Source organism: Bison bison, unplaced genomic scaffold (assembly GCF_000754665.1).
Source record: "Bison bison bison isolate TAMUID 2011002044 unplaced genomic scaffold, Bison_UMD1.0 scf7180017864527, whole genome shotgun sequence".
In the NCBI taxonomy this organism is placed as follows: domain Eukaryota; kingdom Metazoa; phylum Chordata; class Mammalia; order Artiodactyla; family Bovidae; genus Bison; species Bison bison.
Genome location: NW_011495078.1, coordinates 13,349,022 through 13,361,703, shown reverse-complemented (window position 1 = coordinate 13,361,703; position 12,682 = coordinate 13,349,022). Strand labels below are relative to the sequence as shown.

General features: G+C 42.4%; 1 pseudogene; it reads left to right on the top strand.

Moving 5' to 3' along the window:
* Positions 1-11,119: 11,119 nt before the first annotated feature.
* LOC104982183 lies at positions 11,120-11,735 on the top strand (annotated as a pseudogene).
* The last annotated feature ends 947 nt before the right edge of the window (positions 11,736-12,682 follow it).

Below are 12,682 nucleotides of genomic sequence, written 5' to 3'. Positions count from 1 at the left end.
GGTGGAGTATGACTGCAAGAGCAAGCATACAATCAGACCAAGGAAGGGATGAAGGGCATTAGAGAAATTAGGCAAATCTACTGACTCCAAGTTATGCTTTTAAAATATCAGCAATTTTTTTTTTCATTCTCAAATTTGGCTAATTCAACGTCTGTTTCCATCCCCCACCTTCAGTCCTTTACACTTAAAACAAATTGTCTGAAAAGAACTGGAGAAATTGTGGTCCCTTCCTCCAGGGAACATCTAAAGTAATGTTTTAAATGTGGCAAAGGATAAAAATTGGAATCCAGATGAAAAGCAGGCAGACTTTGGCACACAGTAAAAGTCCTGCTCCCTAAGCATCTTGCCCAACTCCTTGTTAGGTAACAGTACCACCCAGGCCGGAGAAGAACAGTTCTCTTATCTTCTCAGGCCAGCTGGCTCATGGTGCTCCCGAGGCAATAGATCAGAGAGAATTATTTCCAGCTTTCAGCTTCCAACCAGCAACCCAAGGGCCTTCCTACCTCCCTGCTGCCCGCCTTGTTAATTCTGCTTATTCCACAGCCAGTTTCCAAGATGAGCAATGCTGAAATGATGGCTGGGGAGAGAGGAAGTGGGTGCTCATCCCCATTTTGCAGATGAAAATATGAAGCACAGTCATGAGTTTCTCTTCAACCACAGAACCAGAAACAGGCTTCATCATAGCCGGTCTCTTCAACTGATTAACGCCTCTGGTCAGGCTGCTGAACTAAGCCAGCTAGAAGGAAACTAAATTCAAGTTCCCTGCTATCCAGATTGCAATCAGCAGTAACTGCTGATTCGTTGAGTTCACAGCACTTGGCTACTTTCTGGCTGTTGGGATGAAAATGGTGATGATGAAAACAGTGATGACATTAATGAATAAGATGGTACCACTCACCAAGCTGCTAATCTGTGGGGCACATACAGTAAATCACTAACTCATCAAGCTAGGAACTTTAACCTGTTTCACAAATGAGGAAACTGAAGCTCATGGTCACTCCCTCAACAAGAGTAGCAGACGTGGGTTCAGACTCTGACCTGACTCTCCTCTGCTCTCATAAGATCTCTGAAACCATTTCGGACGAGTTGGTCCCCTCAGGCACTCTGATCAATTGCTTTAGAATCTCTGCAGGCAAACGGTACAAGTTCAGCCGGTAGGAAAATGAAGGTTGATTGACCTGATTTTGAATCTATCACATTAGAAATTTCTTTCACACAACCTTTAACTTCAGACTTGAGGGGTTTTCAAGCTAGAATGTGACATCATTATTGATACAGGTGAAGCATGCTATTACAGTCCAGCTTCACTTTATACAAAAAGTACCCAAACGTACAGAGGAGAGGGAGAAGTCAGAGTCTCACTGGAATGTATTCCCTGATTGAGTACAGAGAATGCTAAGACTGGGAAACTTGTGCAAATATCAAGGTGGGAATGACAGCAGCCAGAAAGCAAACTCTAGCTGTCACAGGTCCTGTAGCCCCTAGTAAGTCTCGAAGCTGATCACCCCCCATCTTGTACCTTTTCCCACTAAAAGACCTTTCTTAACTCTCATTTATTGTAGGACTTTTTCTTGTGAAAACATCCATTTAGCTTCTGAGAGTTCTGATAGGAAAATAGATTTCCTTTTACTAAAGCAATTGCTTTAGACTTGTCTTTACTGGAATGTATGTATTCTGTTAAGTGATAGATACGGAGATATCTTGGTGGGCTTGGAAATTAATTTCCTTTATGTTTCATGGCCTCGCAAACTGGTTCCCACTGTTGACTGTACCTCATATATCATTCTCTCCAATTATGAACCCTGCTTGAGAAAAACTGGCTGGAGGAAACATAAAAATAGATCAATCATAATATGTATACCTCCTAGGAAGAAACTCTGTCTATTTTCCAGGTCCACAAATACAGTATTAAATGAACTTTTCTCTAATTTATCAAATGAAAGTATTTTTTTTCATGCATTCAACAAATATTTATTGTCCACTACATATCAAACACTGTTGAAGCAGCCAGAGACAGGAAGAATAAATCATCAGTTAAGAAGCCCTGTCTTCATGGAACTTACATTCTAGCAATGCACACACACATGCTTAAACATGCTCAGTTCAATTTAGAGGTAAATTGGTTATAACCACATGTTAAGACCTGAAGGGTTAAATTTGTTGTTTAGCAGATTTATTCATATTTGTTAGAATTCCATAGCCTTAATACTTTCAAGTAAATTTCTTTGGTGAAGTATAACATACTTACAAAGAAGTATACAAATCATGAGTGTACATTCAATGAATTTTCTCAAGAATACATCATTGAAACCATCACTGAATAAATAAAACACTACTAGCATCCCAGTAGCACCCTACTCTTTGTCTCGTCTGATAACTAACCCCTCTCCCTAAAGATAGCCACCATCCTAACTTCTTTTTTTTTCGGTTTTAAATTGATTTATTTTTAATTGAAGGATAATTGCTTTATAGTGCTCTGCTATGCAGTCCATAGGGTCGCAAAGAGTTGGACATGACTGAGCGACTTCACTTTCACTTTTCACTTTCATGCATTGGAAAAGGAAATGGCAACCCACTCCAGTGTTCGTGCCTGGAGAATCCCAGGGACAGGGGAGCCTGGTGGGCTGCCCTCTATGGGGTCGCACAGAGTCGGACACGAATGAAGTGATTTAGCAGCAGCAGCAGCAGCATGCTTAGTCGTGTCTGACTCTTTGTGACCCCATGGACTGCAGCCCACCAGCTCCTAGGTCCATGGGGATTCTCCAGGCAAGAATACTGGAGTGGGTTGCCTTGTCCTCCTCCAGGAGATCTTCCCAACCCAGGGATTCCAACCCAGGGATTGAACCCAGGTCTCCTGCATTGCAGGCAGATTCTTTACAGCCGAGCCACCAGGAAAGCCCAAGAATACTAGAGTGAGTAAGTAGTCTATCCCTTCTCCAGGGGATCTTCCCGACACAGGAATTGAACCGGGGTCTCCTGCATTGCAGGCAGATTCTTTACCAGCTGAGCTACCAGGGAAGCCTCTTGCTTTACATATTGTGTTGATTTCTACCAAACATCAGCATGAATCAGCCATAGGTCTAACTTCTAATATCATATATTTGTTTGTTTGTTTTAGACTTTATATAAATTGAGCCAGTCAGTGCTACTATTTTATGAATCTGGCTTATTTCATTATAGATTTTTTTTTAAATTTCTCCCCATTGCTGTATATAACAAAAGTTCATTCATTTTTATTGCTATTTTATAGTATTTCATTGTAGGATAAACAATTTGTCATAATTTATTCATTCATTATACTGTTGGAATTTGAATTCTTTCTAGTTTATTCTATTAATGATAATGTTGATATAAACAGTCATACATACCTTTTGGGGCATATGCTGCTGTTGCTGCTGCTGCTGCTAAGTCACTTCAGTCGTGTCTGAGTCTATGCGACCCCATAGACCGCAGCCCACCAGGCTCCCCTGTCCCTGGGATTCTCCAGGCAAGAACACTGGAGTGGGTTGCTAATTCCTTCTCCAATGCATGAAAGTGAAAATTGAAGGTGTAGTCTCTCAGTCGTGTCCGACCGTCAGCGACCCCATGGACTACAGCCTTCCAGGCTCCTCCGTCCATGGGATTTTCCAGGCAAGAGTACTGGAGTGGGGTGCCATTGCTTTCTCCATTTGGGGAACATCCCTATGAATAAAAATCTAGAAGTGAAATTTCCATGTCATAGGGCACACACAGGATCAGTTTTAGTAGATACTATTGAACAATTTTCCAAAATAGTTCTTTCCATGTACCCTTCAATCCATAGTATACAAGTCCCAATTGCTATGCATACTCACCAGCACTCAGTATTTTGCATCTTTTTTAAACTTTTTATTTTATATTGGAGTAAAGCCACCTAAGAATGTTGTGATCGTTTCAAGCGGACCACAAAAGAACTCAGCCATACATATACATGTATCCATTCTTCCCCAAACTTGCCTCTCATCCAGGCTGCCACGTGACATTGAGCAGAGTTCCCTGTGCTATACAGGAGGACCTTGCTGGTTATCCATTTTAAATACAGCAGTGTGTACACACTGCATCTTTTTTTTTTTAGCCATTCTGGTCAGATATATAAAGAATTTTAATGTGGTTAACAATTAAATGTGTCTGGTGACTAGTGATGTTGAACATCTTTTTATTTGGAGCATTTGGAAATTATGTTTTCTAAGATATCTGCAAGTCTTTTGTCCAATTTTCTATTGTATTGTCTGATATTTTCTTGTTGAGTTGCAGGAATTTTTGTACATTCTGGATACGGCTCCTTTGTATGGTTGCAACTATCTTTTCTTGCCAAAGCTTGCATTTTCCTCTTTCAATATGTTTTTTGACTAAAGAAATTCTTCATCCTAAAGTAGTCTAATTTTTTGATAATGTTTATAGTATATCCTTTTTATGTCCTTCTTAAAATCTTTTTTGCCTTACCACACAGTACTGAAGACATTTTTCTTCATTCTCCTCTAGATTTATGAAGAGACTTTATTATTTATAGCTATAATTTACCTGGAATTAATTTTTGTATATTATATTAATATGCTTCAAAATTCATTTTTTGGCACATGAATATTTTGTGTAGATGATTTTTGAGAAAAATTTAAGATAAGCAGCTTAAAATATTAATATTTAATAACAAAAGCAAATCATTTATATTGACTTTATTATGTGCAAATATTGCCTTGGACCACTTTACGTGTCTCAGTTCATATTATCTAGATATGATTCGTATATTCCCATTTTACAAATGAACAAATTGAGGCTCAAAGAGGTCAAGCAATTTGCCTGAGGCTGCACAGCTAATAAGTGGCAAATCTAACACTTGAATTCAGGCTGTTGCCTGTCCATAGATCTTACATTGTTTGCAGGCAATTGAAAAGTGGGGTTATAATGTCTAAATTTGGACATGCTATTTACACCGTGCAAAGTGTATGATTTTAGAGAAATCAAACCCTAGAAGAGCAATGTGGAGTCGAAGGATTTCAAGCTGTGTTCTTCTTCCCACCACCCTCCCATTTTGTCCTGATTTTAGTGCCTCTTGCTTAAGTTTTAGGCAGACAGAACTACTCCGGGAGCACTTTTCTTTTTTTTAATTTCAAAGAGTGCGTCACTGCCTTAGTCTTCAGGACACCGGCCAAGCTAAAAATGAAGCATTTTTGTCCACGTTCTCATTACAGACCTCTCCCTCCCCAATGGCTGCGATTTAACCAACAGCAACAGTTTCCACCTCAACCCTCTTTGTTTCTATGGCTGGAAGCCAGCCCTTTAAAATCAATTTCACTTGCCCTTGACTCTTGTGGCTGAATTTCTATTTGATTTCTTTTTCTCATTCTTTCTTTTATTTAAATCCTGGCTTCCATCCAAAATGGGAGGAGAAATGGGCTTTAACCTTGAAGATCGTTAGTGCCAACGGACTGTTAGGGTATCAGAGCCCTGCATGGTGACCTGGGACCTTCCCAAAGCCTGTCTCCAGTCACTGAGGCTGGTGTGAGCAAGCCATTACATCTTGTGCATTCTGAGATGCAATCAGTGCACAGCCTGGGGAGGCGAGTGCAGCCAGCACTCCACAAGCAATGACGAGCCTGCCTCGGAGGAAAGAGCTGCCAGGTTTGGGGCCACCACACCGTAATACACAGCTCTAATTAGGTTCCCGATCCAGTGGCCCATATGACTAAATGGTTTATAAATAGAACCTCAGATGTAGAAAACAGAAGCACAAAGCGTAAGTCACGACTGACTGAGTTGGATTTAATTAAAAGTCATTTGAGGTGGTGTATGTAGAGGGGAGAGGGAGGACTCAGCTCAGGCACCTGGGGAGACAACTGTTAGGACTGACTTGGAAGCAGAAACTTCAAAATGTGCTGCTGGAAAAATATCCCTATACTGAGTGGTGGGGGATGGGAGGAGCCATTGCAAAGTTCCAGAAAATATCTGTATGCCAAGGGGAAATGCGAAACCCGGAACACATTTTTCATTAAGAATACTAAGAATGTTAAACTTTTTTGTGTGGGGTCAAAGGTTGGAAGGTGTTTCAGGGCCCTGTCATCTGTGCGGGCCTACCTTCTCTAAACCCCTCAAGGAAGGAAGGTCATTTGAAAAGATCACCATCTGCTTTGAGTCAGCCTTTCAATGTTCCATGTGACCCTGAGAAAGTCATGATTGCTCTTTCTCTGACAGTACCAGCTTCTCACGGACAAAGGGCATGCCTTGGTAAACATCATCTCTAGTTGTGGACACACCATCAAAGAAAGTAATGAAGAATGAAAGCATATCTAAGCTGCCTTTTGTTCTTAACTCTCTGTGTTTCTACGGGCCTCCCACATGGCACAGTGGTAAAGAATCTATCTGCTAATGCAGGAGATGCACAAGACGTGGGTTCAATCCCTGGGTCGGGAGGATCCCCTGGAGAAGGAAATGGCAAAGCACTCCAGTATTCTTGCCTGGAAAATCCCATGGACAGAGAACCTTCATGGGCTACAAGTCCACGGGGTCCCAAAGAGTTGGACACAACGCACACATTGTATGTTTCTACATTTAAAAATAGTTTACAGTAAGCATTATAGGAACAGGCTGAACACAGTCATATATTAACACTCAGGCCAATGGCTTGATTTGCCCTGGTGGGGAGGAGTATTTTAACATTGACATGGTTGAGAATTGCAGGTACATGGTGATAAACTATTTACTGAGTTTATATTGATTTTACTATAGTTTTAAAATTGTGTTGTGACAATGCACCCACTTTCTGGTAGCTCCCACTGCCCTGTGTTGCCCACACCCCCGACTCCAGCTTCTCATCTTTTCTTATCAAAATCACAAACTTGAGTCAAGTTGTTTTCAAGGTAGCTTTCCTCCGAAGAAGAGTCAACTAGATGAGATAAGAGGAAGCCAATGAAATGATTTCTAGTGAGCTGGTGAGGCCCACTAAGGGTATTCACTGAAAACAATCACAAACATATTAACAAAACACACACATGCAAAGTGGCTCCTGCCCTGAGGGTTTATTGGAAGAGATAAATTACAAGATCTCTGGACGCTCACAGAACCAAAGTGTGCTGTGGGCAGCAGCAGTAATGCTCGGGGAAATGGGAGTACATTAGATCTCAAATTTTAGGTTAAATAAATTAACCCTCACTCTGTCTTGGGCTTCCCCAGTGGCTCAGTGGCAAAGAATCTGCCTGCCAATGCAGAAGAAGCCAGAGATATGGGATTGATCCCTGGGTTGGGTAGGTCTCCTGGAGGAGGAAATGGCAACCCACTCCAGTATTCTTGCCTGGGGAATCCCGTGGACAGAGGAGCCTGGCGGACTACAGTCCATGGGGTCGCAAAGAGTCAGACAAAACTGTTGTGGGTGCTAGGAATGCAGACTCTAATGACCCAGCTCACACGCAGACACTTCCAGCCCCACCACCACCAGCTACATGCCACACAGGGTTCTGAAGTTACCTTGAGATCAATCAGACATTTTTCAGAGAGAGTTCATACAAAGAGAAAAATTGAAGTCTTTGAGTTGACTCTGGATTTGCACAGGAAAGTATATTTCTGATTCAGTGGTTGCATTTCCTCCATTGCCTTTCCCTACTCCCTGTCTCTGTTCCCCATCTCAGAAGGATGCTGCCAGAGACTAATAGCTCCCAATGCCCTCCACAGCCTATCTGGGGCGACAGAGCCACAGTTGTGTGCTGAGCAGTAGGTGGTTTTCTTTGCCCCCTGGTTGCCACAGTCCTCCAGAAACCAGTGAGTCACTGTTCATCAAATACTTTTCTCCAGCTCCTCCCTGCCTCCATCTCAGAGAGGCCACCTACTTATTTCAAAGGCGAAATTAGGTTAAATGCATTGGTTTCTGAATGATACATCTACTCTCTGAAGGACAGAGGTTCTATGGCCGCAAGACTGACATGCCCACAGGCACTGATTGACAGGAGTTTCTCTGGTGAGATGATTGGATCCATGTTCATGAAGAGGCTTCCGCAAGCAAATATGTTCTGCCTCACACACACACACACACACACACACACACACACACTATTATTATGAAACTAATACATCTGGTGGCTCAGACAGTAAAAGCGTCTGCCTACAATGTGGGAAACCCGGGTTCGATCCCTGGTTTGGGAAGATCCCCTGGAGAAGGAAATGGCAACCCACTCCAGTACTCTTACCTGAAAAATCCCATTGATGTAGGAGCCTGGCAGGCTACAGGCCATGGGGTTGCAAAGAGTTGGACATGACTGAGCGACTTCACTTCACTTCAATTCAATACATCTGTAGGCTTCTCCAGTAGCTCAGTGATAAAGAATCCCCCTGACAATGTAGGAGAAGCGGGTTCAATCCCTGGGTTGGGAAGATCCCTTGGAGAAGGAAATGGAAACCCACTCCAGTATTCTTGTGTGGAGAATCTCATGGACAGAGAAGCCTGGTGGGCTACTGTCCATGGGGTCGCAAAAAGAGTCGGACTCAGTTTAGAGACTAAAGAACAGCAATGCATTTGTACTGAGGGTGAGGCATATCCCTTGGCAGAGGCACTTCCACCTAAGTGCATTGCATTGGTATGCCTTGCACCTGAGCCACTCTGCTAGGCCCTGAGCCACTCTGCTAGGCCCTGAGCCTTTGACAAGTGGCCTAGAGCAGTGAGACTAACAGCATGAGCAAGCTGAGCTAGCTCAGAGGAGGAGGGATTCTGCCCAGGAACACTTGTTATGCTCCCCAGAAAGGTAATAGAGTCTTGAGGAAGTGCGTGGCTATAGTGGGAATGCATTTACTGTCATTCTTGACGAGCCTTTTACTACCTGCTGTCCCTCTGTGGAGTCCCAAGCTAAAGGCATATGAGATGCATGAGATTTCCTGAGAGGATGAAATTGAGAGAAGGATTTTCCTTGAACCCACCCACAGCCTCCGTGGGATGGAATGCGGAGGAAAAAGTCTCAAAAGCAATTTCATATTATATGACATATTGGCTTGGGCCAAGCTTTATGGAAATACATTTCTTTACATTACAAGGCTTGAGTGCTTCCTGAAAGAGACAGTCCAAGTTGTTCTGTATGGAATTCATGATATCAATTTTATGAACTCTACCTCTCTATTAAAAAAAAAATGTTGTCTTTCTGACTAACTTCACTCTCTATGACACTCTCCAGGTCCATCCATGTCCCTGCAAATGACACGATTTCATTCCTTTTCTGGCTGAGTAATATTCCATTGTATGTATGTACCACATTTTCTTTATCCATTGCTCTGCTGATGGACATTTACGTGGTTTCCATGCCTTGGCTACTGTAAATAGTGTTGTAATGAACATTGGAGTGCATGTATCTTTTGGAATTATGTTTTTCTCTGGGTATACGCCCAGGAGTGGGGTTGCTGGGTCATATGGTAGTTCTATTTTCAGTTTTTAAGGAACCTCCACACTGTTCTCCATAGTGGCTGTATCACTTTACATTCGCAGCTACAGTGAAAGAGACACAGACTTAGAGAACGGAGGTATGGACACCAAGGGAGGAGGGAGGGGTGGGATCAACTAGGAGACAGGGATTTACATATAGAGAGTCACTATGCATAGACAGATAACTGATGAGAACCTACTGCATAGCACCGGGGGGAAGAAGGTACAGTCTGTTTGTAGGACATACATTGAAAAAGTGAAAGTGTTCATTGCTCACTCACATCTGACTCTTTGCGATCCCATGGATTATAGCCCGCCAGGTTCCTCTGTCCATGGGATTCTCCAGGCAAGAATACTGGAGTGGGTAGTCATTCCCTTCTCCAGAGGATCTTCCTGACCCAGGGATCAAACCCAGGTTTCCCACATCTGAGCTACCAGGGAAGCCCCAGACATATGTTAAGTTAATCTTAAAAACGCATTCCAATACATTGCTGCTGCTGCTGCTAAGTCGCTTCAGTCCTGTCCAACTCTGTGCGACCCCATAGATGGCAGCCCACCAGGCTCCCCTGTCCTTGGGATTCTCCAGGCAAGAACACTGGAGTGGGTTGCCATTTCCTTCTCCAATGCATGAAAGTGGAAAGTGAAAGTGAAGTCGCTCAGTCGTGTCTGACTCTTAGCGACCCCATGGACTGCAGCCCACCAGGCTCCTCAGTCTGTGGGACTTTCCACGTAAGAGTACTGGAGTGGGGTGCCATCGCCTTCTCCGCCAATATACATTAGGTGCAGACAAATACTGTTTGATTCCTCTTGTACAGGATACTTGGAATACTCAAATTTGGAGTCAGAAGGTACAGTGGTAGATGCTAGGAGTCAGGGTGTGGAGGACTGGGGAGGAGAACTGGGGAGTGAGTATTTAACAGAGACAGAGTTTCAATTTAAGGAGGTGAAACATTCTTTGCTGCTGCTGAGTCACTTCAGTTGTGTCCAACTCTGTGCGATCCCATAGACTGCAGCCCACCAGGCTCCCCCATCCCTGGGATTCTCCAGGCAAGAACACTGGAGTGGGTTGCCATTTCCTTCTCCAATGCATGAAAGTGAAAAGTGAAAGTGAAGTCGCTCAGTCATGTCTGACTCTTCGTGACCCCATGGACTGCAGCCTGCCAGGCTCCTCCATCCATGGGATTTTCCAGGCAAGAGTACTGGAGTGGGGTGCTGTTGCCTTCTCTGGAAACACTCTTTAAGAAGGTGAAATTGCACAGCAACACAAATGCACTTAGTACAACTGAACTGTGCAGTTAAATAGGGTTAAAATAGCATGTTTTATATTATGTGACTTTTACCACAATAAAAAAAAGTTAAATTTTTTTGAAGTGAAATCCACACAAAATATAATGAACCATTTAAAGTGAATATTTAGGTGGTATTAGCATATTCACCATATGGTGCAGTCACCGACTCTACCTATTTCCAAAATGCGGTCATCCCCCAAAAGGAAACCTCGTGCCCAGTAAACAGTTATGTCCTAATCTCCTGTCCCCCAAGCCCCAGGCAACTACCGAACTCTTTTCTGCTTCTATGGATTCACCTATTCTGAAAATTTGATATAAAGGGAATCACACAATATGTAACCTTTTGTGCCCAAGTTATTTCACTTAGCATAATGTGCTCAATATTCATCCATAATGCTCTTTGCCGAATCTACTGCGAGAATGAAGACCATTCTCAGCAACCAGACTGTCAACATTCCAGAAAATGTCGACATTAACTTGAAGGGACGGACAGTTATTGTGAAGGGCCCCAGAGGCACCCTGCGGAGGGACTTCAATCACATCAATGTAGAACTCAGTCTTCTTGGAAAGAAAAAGAAGAGGCTCCGTGTTGACAAATGGTGGGGAAACAGAAAGGAACTGGCCACTGTTCGCACAATCTGTAGTCACGTACAGAACATGATCAAGGGTGTTACACTGGGTTTTCCTTACAAGATGAGGTCGGTGTATGCCCACTTCCCCATCAACGTTGTTATTCAGGAGAATGGTTCTCTTGTGGAAATCCGAAATTTTGGGGGTGAAAAATACATACACAGGGTTCGAATGAGGCCAGGGGTTGCCTGTTTAGTATCTCAAGCCCAGAAAGATGAGTTGATTCTTGAAGGAAATGACATTGAACTTGTGTCAAATTCAGCTGCTTTGATTCAGCAAGCCACCACAGTTAAAAACAAGGATATCAGAAAATTTTTGGATGGTATCTATGTTTCTGAAAAAGGAACAGTTCAGCAGGCTGATGAATAAGATCTCAGTGATCCTGCTGCAGAAACAACAAGATAGCAGATGGTTCTATGGACTCAGTTGTGATGTTTTAAAGAGACAATAAAAACTCTTGATTTGAAGAAAAAAAAAAAGATTCATCCATACTACAGCCTATGTTCGTATTTCATTTCTTTTCATTTTTTTTAACTTTTTATTTTGTATTGGGGTATAGCAAATTAACCCTATTATGCTAGTTTCAGGCGAATAGTGAAGGGACTCAGCCAGACATATACATGTACATGTATCCATTCCTTTTTATGATTGACTAATATCCTCTTATATGTATATACCACCTTTTTTTTAATCCATTCATCCACTGAATTTGGGTTGTTTCCCAAATTTCGGGCTACTTTTGGCTACTGTGAATAGCGCTGCTATGAGTGTGCTTCCACCTGTATCTGTTTATCTGTTTTTAATTCTTTTAGGTATATACCTAGGAGTGAAATTGCTGGGTCATCTGATAAGTCTATGGTTAACTTTTTGAGGAGGCACCAAATTGCTTTCCACAGCAACTGTACCATTTTACATTCCTAGCAGCAATGAACAAGGATTCCAGGGTCTTCACGTTCTCATTGACAGTTGTTATTGTCTTGTTTTTTGATTTTAGCTATCCTAGTGAAGGAAAAGTGGTGTATCTCTTTGTGGTTTTGATTTTAATATATCTAATGAAAAAGCAAGAGAATTCCAGAAAAACATCTATTTCTGCTTTATTGACTATGCCAAAGCCTTTGACTGTGTGGATCACAATCAACTGTGGAAAATTCTGAAAGAGATGGGAATACCAGACCACCTGACCTGCCTCTTGAGAAATCTGTATGCAGGTCAGGAAGCAACAGTTAGAACTGTACATGGAACAACAGACTGGTTCCAAATAGGAAAAGGAGTACATCAAGGCTGTATATTGTTACCCTTTTATTTAACTTATATGCAGAGTACATCATGAGAAACACTGGGCTAGAAGAAG